Source organism: Hylobates moloch, unplaced genomic scaffold (assembly GCF_009828535.3).
Source record: "Hylobates moloch isolate HMO894 unplaced genomic scaffold, HMol_V3 SCAFFOLD_16, whole genome shotgun sequence".
NCBI classification, from domain to species: Eukaryota; Metazoa; Chordata; class Mammalia; order Primates; family Hylobatidae; genus Hylobates; species Hylobates moloch.
The window spans coordinates 39020332-39037949 of record NW_026652291.1 but is presented as its reverse complement, the minus strand read 5'-3'; the positions used below and the strand labels follow the sequence as shown (position 1 = coordinate 39037949).

Below are 17618 nucleotides of genomic sequence, written 5' to 3'. Positions count from 1 at the left end.
AAAACAAAACAAAACACCAGTTGGGGATGGTGGCATGTGCCTGTAATCCCACTCACTCAAGAAGCTGAGGTGGGAGGATCACTTGAGCCCAGGATGCCGAGGCTTCACCAAGCTGAGATCACACCACTGCACTCCAGCCTGGGTGACAGAGTGAGACCCTCTCTCAAAAAAGAAAAGAAAATCTATGCTGGAAGGTCACAGAAGATTGTTTTACAGGTCTGAGTGTACATTTTCCTAAACCTCCTTTCTCAGAAAGTTTATGCTTCTCTAGCCTCACTCTGTGTGGTTTGCTATGATTTGCATGCATTTGAACTCTCTACATCTGTATAAAGCATTCACTGCTTGTAGTTTCTCAAAGGATGCTTTTAACTCAAGCGTCAGTCCATCTGTTAAGACCTATTTATTGCTTTTTAAGAGAAAAAATTAAAAGCATATTAGGAATTCTAGGCTCACACTAACAAGGATATTTTTTTCCTTTTGTAAAACCCTTCCATCTGTCTGCCCTCTTTTGGACATAACTCAAATAGGAGCACACATCTCATCAAATCAAATGTGGGTGCTGTCAAAAAGTCTGTCAAAATATCATGCCATTTGCTTTTTTAAAAAAGAAGAATTAACATCAGATTTAACATAATGAGTTGTTTGTTTTATTGCTTTTCTTTCCATCCATTACAGAAACATAGACCTCAATTTACTACATGTAGGTTTATACAGTGGCCTTCTAGGGGTATTCCCAAATTACCCTAAGATAAACTGGATAGCACAGTTTTCCTGGGGCAAAAATTAGCAGTAGAGAAACAAACCATTGCAGGAGGACAGAGAGAACCAGAGGCTCTAGCTCTGAACCCATAAGACAGAAACCCCAGGGTGAGGGCAATTACCCCATCTGGCTTTTCTCTCTCCTGCAGAGCCTAGCCCAGAGGAGTTTGCTCAGTACCCTGGCAAGTCATTTAATCTTTGACTAGTTCTTCTTGACCTAACCTTGTGATTTAAAATAATAGCTGTCTAACTACTCTTCCAAAGATCTTCTGAGAATAATCAGGAATTAAAGAGTCACATATAAGAAGATAAAGGAACTAACAGCTACTGCCCAGTTATCAGACAAAAAGCCCTGAAGTCTCTTGGACAGCCCTCCCTGGCAAAGATGGGTGATCCATGGTCTCAGGACTATGACTCCCCCGTAGCCAAGGATGCTATAGCCTTAAAAACCTGCAGTAGTGGCAGGTGCTATGCAATGGTTAAGAGCAAAGATTCTGGTCAAGTAGACCCTGGTATTAAAATTTTGGCTCCACCATTTAGCTCTGTTTGACCTTGAACATATCACATAATGTCTCTAATCCTCAGTTTTCTCATTAGGATGTTGGGAGATTAAATGAGAATAAATCATACAGAGCACTTGGCAAACCCTCTAGGAAAAATGAAACGCACAAATGGCAGATACTACTGTTATTGTTACTGTTGTTATTATTATTATGAAAGAAAATCGCTCAAGTATGTTATAGGGGTAAAGCAATAAAAATGTGAAGTCTGTAAAAAAGGAAAAAGGTGTGCTTAAGATAAATATAATGATAAAAACCGTATGCTTAGATTTGAAAAGTAATGACAAAATACAAAATAAGAGACTGATGAAGCTGAAAAAGTGAAGCTGAAAATTACTTTAAATGGGGTATTTAGTAAGAACTTCCATCCTGAATCAATTTAATGTCTTAATGGTTGGGTCCTGTGTAATCACATATGTATCTTGTCATCTAATCATAGAGGCTTATTAAAGCAGAAGTTTATTTTTCCATTTCTCTTCACATCATTTTTATCTTTCATGTTACTTTCTCATTCTGTGGAATCCTCTTCAAGAAAGCTAATTTTTGTTTACTCAAAATATGCTTGTTATGGACTCTATCACAACTTTACTAATCCCTTACTATTGTTCTGTGATGCTAAATCCTTCTATGGTTCTAATTAGTGTACCCCTTCAGTAATACTTGGGTATTCTATGTATAATATCTGAAATGAAGTAATTAAAGGAGATAGGGTACAAGAAATCTTCAAGTGTGACGATCCTGATAGAATAAAAATAACCGTTACCACATTTTGAGTGGGGTTTCAGCAGCATCTCTTTATCCACGGAATTTAGCATAACCTATTTACCTGGTCTCCCCATTTCAAAAATAACAATCTTGTCTCCAGTTTTCAGTTCAGTTCAGTGATTCTTTTAATGACATTTGACAAGGCTCTTTCTAATGCAGAATTTCTAAAATACATCTCCTAACTACCAAGGAAGAATATCTTTCCAGCCCAAACCAATCCAGTTGTAGGATACATGTATTTATGGAAAAGGAAATATATTTAGTTGCACTTTCCCAGTGATTTATTTTATTATTTGATAATTTTTTAATCCTCATTTCTGATTGATTGGCATTTGGCAGTTATTCCCCAGACTCTCCATTGAGTGACTAATGACCAATAAACAAAACGTGCCAAGGAAATTGTAATTTAAAGAAATGCTGCCAGTTAAGAAAACTTGTTTGTAAAGTAAGTATGATTTTATAATGTGAATAACAAGTTCCTAACTTATCTGGTTTATATTTAGATTTCTGCAGAACATTTTTCCTAAAGCATAACCTTAAGGCTGTACCATAAAGGAAAAGCAGTCCATATTAAAGCCCTACTTTCACTACTTAATTTTATTGCACTTTATTTGTGCTTCAAAGATACAGTATTTTTCACAAATTGAAGGTTTGTGGCAACCTTGTGTCAAGTAAGTTCATATTTCCAATAACATATGCTCATTTTGTGTCTCTATGTACATATTGGTAATTCTTGCAATACTTCAAATTTTTTCATTATTATTATATCTGTTATGGTGATCTGTGATCACTGATTTTTGATATTACTATTATAACTGTTTTGAGGCACCACAAATTGTGTCAAAATAAGATGTAAAACTTAATCAGTAAATGTTGTGTGTGTTCTGACTGCTCCACTCACTGGTCATTCCCTTGTCTCTGTCCCTCTCCTTGGGCCTCCCTATTCCCTGAGACACAACAATATTGAAATCAGGTTAATTAATAACCCTAGAGAAAGGAAGAGTCACACAACTCTCGCATGGAATCAAAAGCTAGAAATGATTAAGCTTAGTGAGGAAGGCATGTCAAAAGCTGACCTAAGCCAAAAGCTAACCCTCCTGTGCCAAACTTAGCCAACTTGTAAATGCAGAGGAAAAGTTACTGAATAAAATTAAAAGTGCTACTCCAGTGAACACAAGAATAATATGAAAGTCAAACAACCTTATTGCTGACATGGAGAGAGAAAGTTTTAGTGGTTTGAGTAGATCAAACCAGCTACAACATTCCCTTAACCCAAAGCCTAATCCAGAGAAAGGCCCTAACTCTCTTCAGTACTATGAAGGGTGAGTGAGGTGGGGAAGCTGCAGAAGAAAAGTTGGAAGCTAGCAGAGGTTGCTTCATGAGGTTTAATAAAAGGAAGCTATCTTCATAACATAAAAGTTCAAGGTAAAGGAGCAAGCGCTGACGTAGAAGCTGCCGTAAGTTATCCAGAAGATATAGCTAAGATCATTGAAGCCATCTAGGACTTCTGGAGCAGGAGAGAAGTCAATGCTTGGCTCTGAGGCTTCAAAGAGCAAGCTGAAACTTGGATGGAGCTGGAGGCCATTACTCTAAGTGAAGTAACTCAGGAATGTAAAGCCAAATACCATATGTTCTCAGTTATAAGTGGGAGTTAAGCTATGGGGAAGCAAAGGCATGAGAATGATATAATAGACTTTGCGGGCTCGGCAGGGAAGGTTTGGAGAGGGGTGAGGGACAAAAGACTACATATTGGGTACAGTGTACACTGCTCAGGTGATGGGTGCACTAAAATCTCAGAAATCACCACTATAGCACTAATCTATGTAATCAAAAAACACCTGTATCTCAAAAACTATTGAAATAAAAAAATTTTTAAAAAAGAGCAAGGTGACTCAAGAGTTAGGGGCTAATGCAGCTGGTGACTTTAAGTTGAAGCCAATGCTTATTTCCCATTCCAAAAATATTAGGATCCTAAGGAATCATGGTAAATCGACTCTGCCTGTGCTCTATAAATTGAATAACAAAGCCTGAATGATAGCCAATCTGTTTACAGCATGATATACTACATATTTTAAGCCCAATGTTGAGACCTACTGCTCAGAAAAAAAAAGCTTCCTTTCCTAATGCAACTGCTCATTGACAACACACTCGGTCATCTAAGAGTTCTGATGGAGATGCATAAGTAGATTAATAACGTTTTCATGCCTGTTAACACAAGAGCCATTCTGCAGACTATGGATCAAGAAGTAATTGTGACTTTCCATTCTTATTATTTAAGAAATACATTTTGTAAGGCTATAGCTGCCATAGATAGTGATTCCTCTGATGGATGTGGGCAAAGTAAGTTGAAAACGTTCTGGAAAGAATTCACTATTCTTGATGCTGTTCATGATTCAAGGGAGGACGTCAAAATGTCATCATTAACAGTATTTTGAAAGAAGTTGACTCCACCCCTCATGGTTGACTTTGAGGGGTTCAAGACTTCAGTGAAGGATGTATCTGCATAGCAAAGAAAGCAGATTATTATTTAAGAAATACATTTTGTAAGGCTATAGCTGCCATAGATAGTGATTCCTCTGATGGATCTGGGCAAAGTAAATTGAAAACCTTCTGGAAAGAATTCACTATTCTTGATGCTGTTCATGATTCAAGGGAAGACGTCAAAATGTCATCATTAACAGTATTTTGAAAGAAGTTGACTCTACCCCTCGTGGTTGACTTTGAGGGGTTCAAGACTTCAGTGAAGGATGTATCTGCATAGCAAAGAAAGCAGACTAAGAAGTGGAGCCTGAAGACATGACTGAATTGCTGCAATCTCTTGATAAAACTTTCACAAGTTAGGAGTTGCTTCTTAGGGATTAGCAAAGAAAGTAGTTTCTTGGGGTGGAATCTACTCTTGGTGAAGATGCTATGAATATTGTTGATATGACAAGAAAGGATTTAGAATATTACATAAACTTAGTTGATAAAGCAGTAGCAGGGTTAGAGAAGATTAACTACAATTTTGAAAGTTCTACTGTGGGTAAAATGCTATCAAAGAGCATCAAATGCTATAGAGAACTCTTTTGTGAAAGGAAGAGTCAATCAATACGTCAAACTCCATTTCTGTCTTTCTTTGTTTAATTGCCACAGTCACCACCACCTTGATCAATCAGCAGCCATCAAATTCTGAGGTAAGACACTGCACCAACAAAAAGAGAATGACTCGCTGAAAGCTCAGATGATCATTAGCATTTTTTAACAATAAAGTATTTTTAATTAAGATATGTACATTATTTCTAGACATAATGTTATTGCACATTTAACAGACTATAGTATAGTATGAACATAACTTTTATATGCACCAGAAAGCCAATAAATTCGTGTGAGTCACTTTATTGTGATATTCCTCTTAATGTGGTGGTCAAAACCATGCCTGCAATATCTCTGAGGTATGCCTGTATATGTTATTGGCAGACTCTGCAATATAGTCACTTACTGCATCAGTTTGCTTGAGAATTAGGGGTTTTCGAGAATGCTGGACTTTCAATGCTAAAACCAGAAAGTCCTCGGCAAATTGGGAGAAGTTGTTCACCCTATTTTGAAGCTACCTTAGTTATGACTTCCTTCTACTCTTTTCCTGCTTAGAAAGGCAATCTTCTCACTTTTGAGCATGTAGCTAGCAGTATAAACTATAAAGAGAAGGTGATCACAAAAACTACTTTCAGGTACCATTTATGCCCAACTTTACATTTAAATATTATGCTATACAATGTAAGAAGCACAGAAAAAAACAGGAAAAATGATTTATTGCTAACAGGCAGATTTTGTTTCTTTCTTTGAGCTTATCTTTATAGTTTAATTCTTCTGCAATTGTTACTCATTATTTATGCTTTTAAAAAATCACCCTGTTACCTTACGATCCAGCGATTCCACTCCTAGGTATATACCCAAAGTAACCGAAAATAGGGACTCAAACAGATACTTGTACACCAATGTTCATTGCAGCATTATTCACAATAGTCAAAAAGTGGAAACAACTCACATGTCCCTCGACAGATGGATAGATAAGCAAGACTTGTTATATACATACAATAGAATATTATTCAGTCATAAAAAGGAATGAAATTATGACATATGCTACAAAATGGATGGACCTTGATGATATTATGCTAAGTTAAATGAGCTAAATACAAAAGGATGAATATATGATTCCACTTATATGAAATATCTAGAATAGGCAAATTCATAGACAGAAAAAGTAAACTGGAGTTTACCAGGGGCTAGGGAGAGGGAGAATGGGGAGTTACTGCTTAATGGTTATGAAGTTTCTGTTTGGAGTAATGAAGAAGTTTTGGAAATAGTAGTAATGATTACACAACATTGTGAATGTAATTACAGTCATGTGCCACATAATCATGTTTTAGTCAATGAGAAACCACATATACAATGGTACTCTCATAAGATGATAATGGAGTGGAAAAATTCCTATCACCTAGTGATGTCATAGCTGTGGTAACTTTGCAGTGCAATACAATACTTTTTCTATGTTTAGAAAGGTTTAGCTATGCAAATACCATTGTGTTACAATTGCCTACAGTACGGTAACATGCTGTACAAGTTTGTAGCCTGGAAGCAATAGGCTATACCACGTAGCCTAGGTATGTAGTAGGCTATACCATCTAGATTTTTGTAAGTGCACCCTATGACATTTGCACAATGATAAAATAGCGTAATAATGCAGTTCTTAGAATGTATCCCTGTTATTAAGTGACATATGACTAAAGTGACTGAATTGCACACTTTAAAATGATAAATTTTATGTTATATATATGTTACTACAATATAAACATACCGAAAAATTACATCTAAGGAATGGAAAAAGTCAACAAGGAAAATGTAGGCAAAGTATTCAAGTTTATGGCTAATCTAGTAATAAAACCATTAAACAAGTTGGGTTTGCTAAACTCAGAATTACATCCGTGAAATATGAAGTGGATCTCTCTCTTATGCCTTCAACATATCTCCTTTTTCTATACTTAGATCTCTAGTCAAAGGTTAAGCATTTTCCAAATATATTCTCTATTATGAGTACCTTAGACATGTGTGGGTGAGATTAGCTGCTTAAGTACCAGAGGAGAGGTAGCTCTTCAACTGAAACTAATGAGTAATACCCTATGTACTTAATAACACCAGTCTTCAGAAACATAAGTCATCTCAGACTTGAGGTACAAAAAAACGCACTGCAGAGTTGAAATATACCAGGAAGAGGCCTCTTCCAGGCTTCATCCTACAAGACTCCAGAAACTCTGAATCTTGTTTCCAATTATCCATTCCTATAGTAACTCTCTCCCAAATTGTACCTGCAAAAGTTTCTTTTGCATATATTAATAGATGTCCAATTTTTCTAGCACATCTGTTGAAAAGATTATATTTTCTAACTGAATCACCTTGGTACCTTTGTCAAGAATCAGCTGACTATATCTGGCGAGGTCTAATTTTAGACCCTCTATTCTTTTTTTTTTTTTTAATAATTTCAACTTTCATTTTAGATTCAGGGGCACAGATGAAGGTTTGTTACCTGGGTATATTGTGTGATGCTCAGGTTTGGGGTACAATTGATCCCATCACCCAGGTACTGAGCACAGTAACCAATAGTTAGCTTTTCAACTTTTGTCCCCCTTCCTCCCTCCCTCCTCTAGTAGTCCCCAGTGTCTATTGTTGCCATCTTTATGTCCATGAGTACCCATTGTTTAGCTTCCACTTATGAGAACATGCAAAGACCCTCTGTCTTATTGTTTATCTATATTTCTATCGTTATGCCAAAATCAAAGCACCATGTATCTGATTTTAAGACACTATAATTCCTCCAACTTTGTTCTTTATTTTCAAAATTTGTCTATACTAGATTTTTTTTTTGTTTCTTTATAAATTTTAGAATGAATTTTTCAATTTCTACCAAGGAAAGCCTGCTAAGATTTTGACATCTTAACAGTATTGAGTCATCCAATTCATGAGCATGGTATATCTCTCCATCTGTTTAGACTTTCTTTAATTTCTCACAACAATGTTTTGTAGTTTTAAGAGTACAGGACTAGTACATATTTTACTAAATGTATTCCTAAATATTACACAGTTTTTAATACTATTACAAATGGTGTTGATTTCATTGAAATTTCTAAATGTTCATTGTTAAGTACACTAAATTATTATTATGCACAGTAGTTATGTTCTATAAAGTCTCCGCAAACACTGAATTAGCAAATACTAAACCATTGTTCCTAGGGAAAAGAAAGATAAGGTTCCTGCAAGCCTCTGGTAATGTTTTTATCAACAGACCAGTACATAATCTTGTTTTATGCATATTTATGCTTAAAGACATGTTATTTCTTATATATTGTTGACTCATTAACATTGAACTCATAGCCAACAACACTGTAACTCATGCCTGAACAAAGCTTATTTGACACACATATTTTCTTTGTAAGGCATATCGCAGCCTTCCTGCACTTAAGAATACTAGACAGCACTTCAGCAATATGATTGGGGGACATTTTGAACAGCAAAACCACCCAAGAAAACCAAAATTATGCAAAAAGTGGCATTAAATAGAGCACAAAAAGGGCACTTGTTTACAGTATGAGAGATGAAATAAGAAGACAGAGCATCATCTTGTTCAACATCAGCAGGGAATATGAGCATCAGGTGACTTAAATTTTTCACTACTCTGTGCATGTCCACAAGTGAGTGTGAGAGTGCCAGGAGTATACATTTGGGGGTTACAAAAAAATTAAAATTGCCTAAAGCTATAGGCAAATTCCAAAGCACAGAATCTGCTAAAATGATGATGGTATATATAAATAGATTTCGTTTTCCAACTGTTTACACAATTCCTATTGACCTTGTATGCTGTGACTTTGCTGAACTCACAAGTTTTAGTCATTTTTTGGAGAGGCCTTAGGATTTTCCACATAGATTATTTTGTAATCTGTAAACTCTTCTATACTCTTACTGATTTTTTGCATACATCTCCCATCAATTATTAAGAGAGGAATGTTGAAGTCTCCAACTATAATTATGGATTTCTATTTCTCACTTCAGTTATATGAGTTTTTGTATCATGTATTTTAAATCTCTGCTATTATGCACATGCATATTTGTAATTGTTATGTCCTTTTCATATATTGATCAATTTATCATTATCCCTAGTAATATTCCTTGTTCTGAAATTTATTTTATATGATATTAATATAATCACCCCAGCTTAAAGTGGTGCATGCATATTATATCTTTATCTATTTTTAATTTATCTGTCTTTAGCATTAAAGTTGCTTTCTTAGAAAGAGCATATAGCTGGGACTTGATTTTTAATTCAATAAGACAATCTCTTCCTTTTGGTTGGATTCTTTAGATCACTTATATTTAGTGTGAATATTGATATGGTTGGCTTTATATATCTAGCATCTTATTATTTGTTCCTAGGCAACAGTTAAGGGTACTGTATTGGCCGGGCGTGGTGGCTCACGCTTGTAATCCCAGCACTTTGGGAGTCCGAGGCGGGCGAATCACGAGGTCAGGAGATCGAGACCACGGTGAAACCCCATCTCTGCTAAAAATACAAAAAAATTAGCCAGGCGTGGTGGTGGGCGCCTGTAGTCCCAGCTACTCGGAGAGACTGAAGCAGGAGAATGGCGTGAACCCGGGAGGCAGAGCTTGCAGTAGGACATTCTGAGGTTTTTGTTGTTGGGTATAAATATGTCATATTTCTTTAACTATTGCTAAGTTTGTTCTGGGATGAACTTAAGTTACTTGGAATCATTTTGATCATTATTTTGCTCTTAAGTTTTGATAGTGTAGATTCTAAGCAACTTTTAATCTAGGGTTAATTTGGCTTCATGATTAAGGCTATACCTCTCCAAGGATTCTACTTTAGACTCTTTATATTAGGAAGTCTTACTACTCTGGCTAGTGAGAACACCAACTATTTCCAGGCCTATACAATCTACCTACTCCTTTCCAGAGTTCTTTACATGACTTTAGGTAATTTTCTTATATACATAAGCAGATAATTTATCATCCAAAGACTCATGGGTTCTCTTTGGAGATACCAGAAGATCTTTCTCTGTGCAGGTCTTGCCTCTCTCATATTTTGCCCTGCAAATTCTAGCCACCTTGGTCTGTCTAAACTCCAAACTCAGCTTTTTAAACTCAGCCTGTCTGTCTCTGTGTGGGTTTCCCTTCCCTGTGCTGCATTCTAGAAACTCCTTCTAGGTAATGAACTGTTGGAATTGTAGGGTCATCTCATTTGTTTTCTTCATCTCAGGGATCACTGCCCTGTACCACTTGTCTAATGCTTGAAACCTACTGTTTCATCTACTTTGTCCAGTTTTATAGCTGCTTAAGGAAGGTGAGTGAATATGGTTCTTGTTATCCCATCATGACCAGAAGTTCCCTGAGGGGTTCTTTTTAATATAAGACATTTTTTACACAAGTGAAAAGTTTAATTGAAATATATGTATACACACACACACACAGGTGCACACGCGCGCACACACACACACACACAAGAAGATTATTCAACCTCAAAAAAGAAGGAAATCCTGCCATTTGCAACAACACGAATGAACCTGGAGGACATTATGCCAAGTGAAATAAGCCAGACACAGAAGGACAAATACTACATGATGCCATTTGTTATGAGAAATTGAAAACTGTCAAACTCATAGAAAAAGAGTAGAATTATGGTTACCAGGGACTTGAGTGAGGAGGAAATGGTAAAGTATTAGTCAAAGGATACAAAGTTTCAGTTATATGAGATGATTAAGTCTTAGAGATGTACTATACAGTGTAGTGGCTACAGTTAAGAGTACTGTATTTAATATTTTAAAATTTGCTGAGATGGTAGATCTTATGTTAAGTGTTCTTATCACAAAATAATAATAATAACAATACATAAAGAAGCCAGGAGGAAACATTTGTAGGTGGTGGATATGTTTATGGCATAGATTGTGATAATGGTCTCATAGGTGTATACTTATCTTCAAACTCATTAAGTTTTATACGTTAGGTATGTATACCTTTTTGTATGTCAATCATACCTACGTAATAATCCATCATACATAATACAGCGATTTTTTAAAATAAAATAACCATTTTTAAAGGACAGGTGTTTTGCTTTTTTGTTGTTTAATAATTAATACTTAAATTAATGTTTAATCACACATACTAGTTAAGTGCATGTACACTGGAATCAGGCTGTCTCAATCTTGGTCCCACCACTTACAAGCTGTATGAGACTGATTCATGTACTCATTCCCTCTTTGCCCCTGCTTCCTCATCTGTAAAATGAAAGTGATAATAATATCAATTTTATAGGGCTGTTGTGAACATTAAATGAACTATATGTGTGTAAAGAACTATATCAATTATCTATTGCTGCATAACAAGCCTGTATTACAAAATATTCCAAAACTTATTTGCTTAAAATAAGAACCATTTATTTAGCTCACAATTGGGTAGGTCACAATTTGGGCTGTGCTTCTCTGGGAGTTTCTTCCTCTGGTCTCAATGCAGCTTACTCCAGTGTATACAGTCCATCATTGACCAACTATTCATCCTGCTTCTGGAGTTTAACTCATTGTTGGCTCTAATGATGGAGGTAAGTAGACCTTGTGCCCCAATCCTCCCATAGAGTAGCCTGGGCTTGTTCACAGGACTATTCAGGCATCTAAGAGCAGCAACAGAGCAACTCCACTACTCAAGCACTTTTAAAATCCACCTGTGTTACATTTGCTATTTTCTCATTTACCAATACAAGTCATACTTGCCTAGCCCAGAGTTAGTATAGGAAGTTACCATCAGTGGTATAGATATGGAGAGGGGACAAATCTGTAGACATTTTTGAAATATATCATAGAAGATAGCAAAATTGTAACTATTTAATACATGTTATTTTTTCTTTACCTTATTGTAATATATTGTAAATACAATAAGCACATACTAGTTATTATTTACAAATAATAGATAGTAATACAAATCATGTAGCCAAGGCATTATTTATTAACTCCATCACATCAGCATGCTGTTATGGCTAAAATAAATGTCTTTGTCTTGGTCCAGCTGATCTTTTCACTCTGCCTCTGTGCAATTATTACAACTTCAGGGGACATCTCTTGCCTCCAGTTCTACAATCACGTTCTGCTGCAAAATCCCTTCTCTCTGCACTATTCAGTGAGAACAGTTGTATAAATCACCCAGAATGTTGGCAAGAAAAGAGCTACTTCTGGGCTGAGTGCTTTTTGGAAAAAACCTTTCCTGCTACCCAGAAGTCATTTACATAGGTTAATTCCTGGGGGTTAAAATCCATGGCACCCCTTTTGCTGCTGCAGCTGTGAGAGAAACTGCCTTTTTGCAGCATCACAGAGGGATTACTGCTTAAGCATTTTATGCACACTTACATGCAGGCACTCCTGGCACCAGAAATACTGTTTATTGGTCCTGCACATTTAGGTCTGAACAGCCCTCGCTCCCTGGATTTGTTATTCTCCTGACACCAAATGTCACATCTATTGCCCCAATGAAGTATTGTCTGAATCCTCCTGGATCAAGCACTCATCTGCAAATCATTGCTCAATCATTCGCTGGTCCTACATTCCCAAATTCGATTTAATCATAGATAAGTGTGTTCATAGCCCACAAGTCTTCACTGAACCTCAATAACTTACAAGTCACCTACTTCTCTGTGGCAGGATGATTCATTGAGATATTTATTTTACCTTGTTCTTGCTGCAGTAGGAGAATACAAAGAATAAAAGGGAAAATTTCCTCATCCTTCCTTCCTTCCAAGAATAATCATGTCCCTGTGATCAGTCTCCCTTGATCTGTGGGAATTATTGTAGTAGGTTCTTTGTTTTCCAGAAGAGACCCTGAAGGTAACACCCTTCCCACTACCCCAACCTCACTCTAGATCTTTGGGAAGAAGCTAGTACTTGGGAAACAGGGATTAACAGCCTGAAGTCTGGAGAGAGAGAGGGCAAGAGAGAGAGAGAGATTCCTACAGAGTGAAAGGGTTTGGGGAAGGGAGGGGAATGTTGTTTATTTCAGGTGTGGATTGACGACTTGAACCCCTTTTCCATGCAGTGGCCCAGAAGTGATAAGACTTCTGATGTGGTAACACATGAGTAGCATGTGCCAGTGCCTTTGGAGCCATGGCCAAAATTTTGTAAGGGAGTATTCATATTCAAATGGGACAAGTACAATTGGGCAATGAACATCTTAGCAGCAACTGTGAGAGAATAAAGACCTGAGTCCCTTTTTTCAAGTTTTCTACATTGTATGAGCCCTAGTAAGGAAGTAGTAAGGAAATAGCTCTGTCCAGCCTCCCCTGTCCCATATGCCTACAATTAGATTTCCTCCTAGCCCTAGCATGATCAAGCCAGAAAACAAGGCTATGTATTACCTTTCTCACATCTTAGTCAAGGTGCAAAATTATAGTGATAAACCAAAAAATAAAATCTTCATCAAGTTTCTAGGAACTGGTTTTCTAAGCTATTTTCCATCCTCGTAGTTTTTGGTTTCATGCTAGTCACCAGAAGTTCAGGGATAAGAGAAGATACACAGTAGTAGCCAGGAGTTAGTGGGAGCCTAATATGTCAGTGCTAAAATCTCATCTAGATCTGGTACACAATAGCTAGCTGACTGGCACCAGTAGGCCTGTTAGCAGGTGTGAGATAAAGAGGATTCAGATCCTACCACAGCTCAAAAAGCAATTACACAGAAATGTTGCTGCAGGACTTAACATTAAAAACTCTCCATCAGTTCTAGCTGGCTCTACTCACCAGTCCAAAGGCAATTTTCTCCCAAACTTTAAGCATTATAGATTCTCTCTTTCCCCTTGAACCTGAAAATCCAGCTGTGTTCTCTCGCCTCTGACATCAGCATTACTGGCTTTGATACAGCCAACCATCTGGTTGATGAGGCATGAGGCAGAATGGAATCCAGCTAACTGTTCCCTGCTGCTTCCACATGAACATTACAAAATCCACTGGCATCAGCATGGATGGGGAGCTGTGACCCAGACTTACAAGGAATTAGCACATTAAATGACCCTGGGTCATGATTTCTGATGACCATGAAGGACTTTTTCATGTTAAGATGAAGGTGGCTCTTGTGATAACCTGGAACTTGGGAAACACTTTTTAGTCAGATGATCTTTAAAGGAAGTTCACCAGATGATATGACATCTTCAGTACAGGTGGTAGATTAGGAATCTAGACTACCGAGAAAAGGAGTTTAAGGTTTTTAGCTATTTCATTGTTTCAAGTATGAAATGTCTCTGTTCATTTATTGTTTGAATTCACAATTCTGCATAAACTGCTTTTCTTTTTTTCCTACTCCCTTTCAACATCATATCTGTAAGTACAAAATTTTTACCCATCATTTTAAAACATTTTTTCACTTCCCACCCCCAGCCTCACTCCTCCAGCTTTTCTGTCATTTCTGACTTTGGAAATTATAAAGGGAGAGGAGAGACAATAACAACAGCAGCAACAACAACAAAAACAGGAGTACAAGTAAGAAGGGCAATATGATTTTGTAATTAGAGAACCTGGATTTAGTCTGTTCTGCTATTTACAAAATAAAGTGGTCTTTGTGTACCATCATTTGAACTCTGTGCCTCACATTCCCAATATGTAAAATAGGGAAAAAAATAGTAAATGATGAAAGGAGTGGTCTGTGTAAACTAGAAAGCCCTTAGAGAAATTATTTATTTATTAAAGAAAAATTGAGAAAAGAATTTTGAACTTCTTATCACACCAGAAGTAGAAGCAATAAAATTAAAGTTGATAAAGAAAACTGGAGTTTTTCCTTTTCATTTTTCTCATGAGCCTTGAAGTTGGGTCTATACCTGTTTGGTTTACTGCTTTCGTTACAGAGATGAAATATCCGAGTAGGTTTTCCCCAACATAAGTAGAGTTTTCTCTCTCTCTCTCTCTATCTCTCGCTCTTTCCCTCCCTTCCTCCCCCACCCCCCATCCCCACCTTTCTCCTTTCTCTCTCCCTCTCTGCAGGGAATAGAAATTGGGGATTCAGGAAGCAGCACCAGTCCTCTACTCATTTACCGGTCCGTGTCCAGTCTGTGTTTCCTGGACTGTCCAGTTGCCCTTCTCTAGTTCTCCTTTGAACTAAAATTTATATTTTTTTAAAAAAGGCCATCCACAGCCACAGCCTTGCTCAATGTGACTATGCAAACCTATTTTATTCTTACTTTGTATTCAGGACACATGCACTCCTCCTCCTGTAGTATTTGCTGATATACTTTGCACTCCAGCTGCTGCAATATTTAGATCAGTGATTCAGTACACAGACCACACAATGTGCCACTACACTCCAACAGGCAAGGTCTGTCTCTCCATGGGGACAGAGGATCTAAGCATCTGTCATTCTCCTCCCATCGCTTATAATTAACCACACACCCCTTTACACATATAAATATTTATGTGCAAAAATAAAATTCCCTGGTGCTTTAAGCCAATCTCTCTTCTCCTCAGTGAGCTTTGAAAGTTGCCAAAATAAATTTTTTACTTAATTTGAGACTCTATAAGAAACTCTTCAGTGTTAAGAACTTATATAATTACATTCTGAGAAAACAATTTCAAACCTCAGACTTCTAGAATGTAAGCTCCATGCAGGAGGGATCTTTGTCTCTGTCACAGATATATCCTATGTGTTTAGAAGAGTCTCTGGGATATGGTGTGAGCTCAATTAATATTTTTTAAATATTGAAGGATGAAATGTACAGGAATCCCAATTATAATATATGATTCTGTTGTTTAGGATGAAGAATTTAAGACTAGTATTCTAGGCAAACATTGCAGAACCTGAAAGTACTTTGATATTAAATGAGAACAAGCCAGAGTGAGAAATAATCATGAGACGTAAAGTTTGCCTATTATTCAGTCAACAAATCGTTATTAAGTATTGACAAACATCATCACATTAGATCCTGAAGCAATAATAAACAATAAATGTCCTTATCCTCAAGGAACTCTTGGCTTGTATGTGATTTGCAAAGGATAGTCTATGGATTGCCTATCAGTATTTGTTAAAAGTACAGATTCTCAGTTCCCATCCCAAACTTATTGAACCAGAATCACTGAGGATGATCATTGGAATCTGTATTTTCAATTTGTTAGCCAGGGAAAACTTATGAACACTAATGTTTGAGAAGGTAGTCTAGTGGAACTCAAGTTATTTGACTGTTTCTCAGGAATTGTGTGGTCTCTGCTACCATTCAAGTTAGGTTTACATTGTCAAGCCCAAACATCTCTTAATGAATGGGTAGAACGTAATGATATTAAAATAACATAATCAGCCGGGCATAGTGGCTCACGCCTGTAATCCTAGCACTTTGGGAGGCCGAGGTGGGTGGATCACCTGAGGTCAGGAGTTCCGGACCACCCTGGCCAATCTGGTGAAATCCTGTCTCTACTAAAAAATACAAACATCAGCTGGCCATGGCGGTGCACTCCTGTAATCACAGCTACTCAGGAGGCTGAGGCAGGAGAATTGCTTGAACCTAGGAGGTGGAGGTTGCAGTGAGCCAAGATCGCACCACTGCATTCCAACCTGGGCGACAGAGCAAGACTCTGTCTCAAAAAATAAATAAATAAATAATTAAATACAAACATGATCATTTTAGAGTAATAGTTCAGTATTAGAGCATACAAAACAGTCCTCTTTAAAACTAATCCTTACTGGGATTGGTGATTTGAGATGAAGAAACAAAAAGATAAACATACAGCACATACTTGTAGACTTTCAGAAACAGACCTAAATCAAATGTCTTACATGTTCTCTAAGCTCCTAAGCTTCTGCAAATAAGTGTTTGAAACTTACCTCAGGCCTCATCAATTTCAAATATTCCAGTGTATCCATTAATCTGTTCTGCTCAGCACTAACTTCAGAATTGACTGACACCTGCACACCTTTTTGAAAGACTAATTAGGTCCTCAGTGCCCAAAGTATAGTCAGAATCAACTGCCATCTGGCTCAGAATGGTGCTGCCTAACATTCTGAACGTTTAGCTTTAATTACGTGTTTGTGTAATTTTATGCAATTTTCTATGGACTACTGACATAGAACATCTTTAAACAACTTTACTGACCCCCTGTGGATCGGAAAACCCATCTCCCAGTCATTCTTCCCCCACCTGAATGTCTCCTTGTACCTGGATTCAGCAGGAAGAGTCTTTTCCATCCTTCATTTCTCTAATGTCTTGTTCACTTCTACTGTTTTATTTTTACACATTGTTCAATTCTGTAAGTTGTACTGGCTTGTGAATCTTGTCCTGTATGGATCCTGATGCCTTTAATAGCCATTTTCTCCATTTTTTTTTTGAGACGGAGTCTCGCTCTGTCGCCCAGGCTGGAGTGCAGTGGCGCAATCTCGGCTCACTGCAAGCTCCGCCTCCCGGGTTCATGCCATTCTCCTGCCTCAGCCTCTCCGAGTAGCTGGGACTACAGGCGCCCACCACCACGCCTGGCTAATTTTTTT

The 17618-nt window shown here is 37.2% G+C and overlaps 1 long non-coding RNA gene across 1 annotated transcript in view; it reads right to left on the bottom strand.

The window, feature by feature from the left end:
• Positions 1–11332: 11332 nt before the first annotated feature.
• The window catches only part of LOC131381507 (uncharacterized), an 81075-nt gene continuing 74789 nt past the window's right edge, over positions 11333–17618 (bottom strand). Inside the window, exon 5 of the long non-coding RNA XR_009210302.1 lies at positions 11333–11401. This is a non-coding gene — a long non-coding RNA (uncharacterized LOC131381507). The remainder of the gene's footprint in view (positions 11402–17618) is intronic.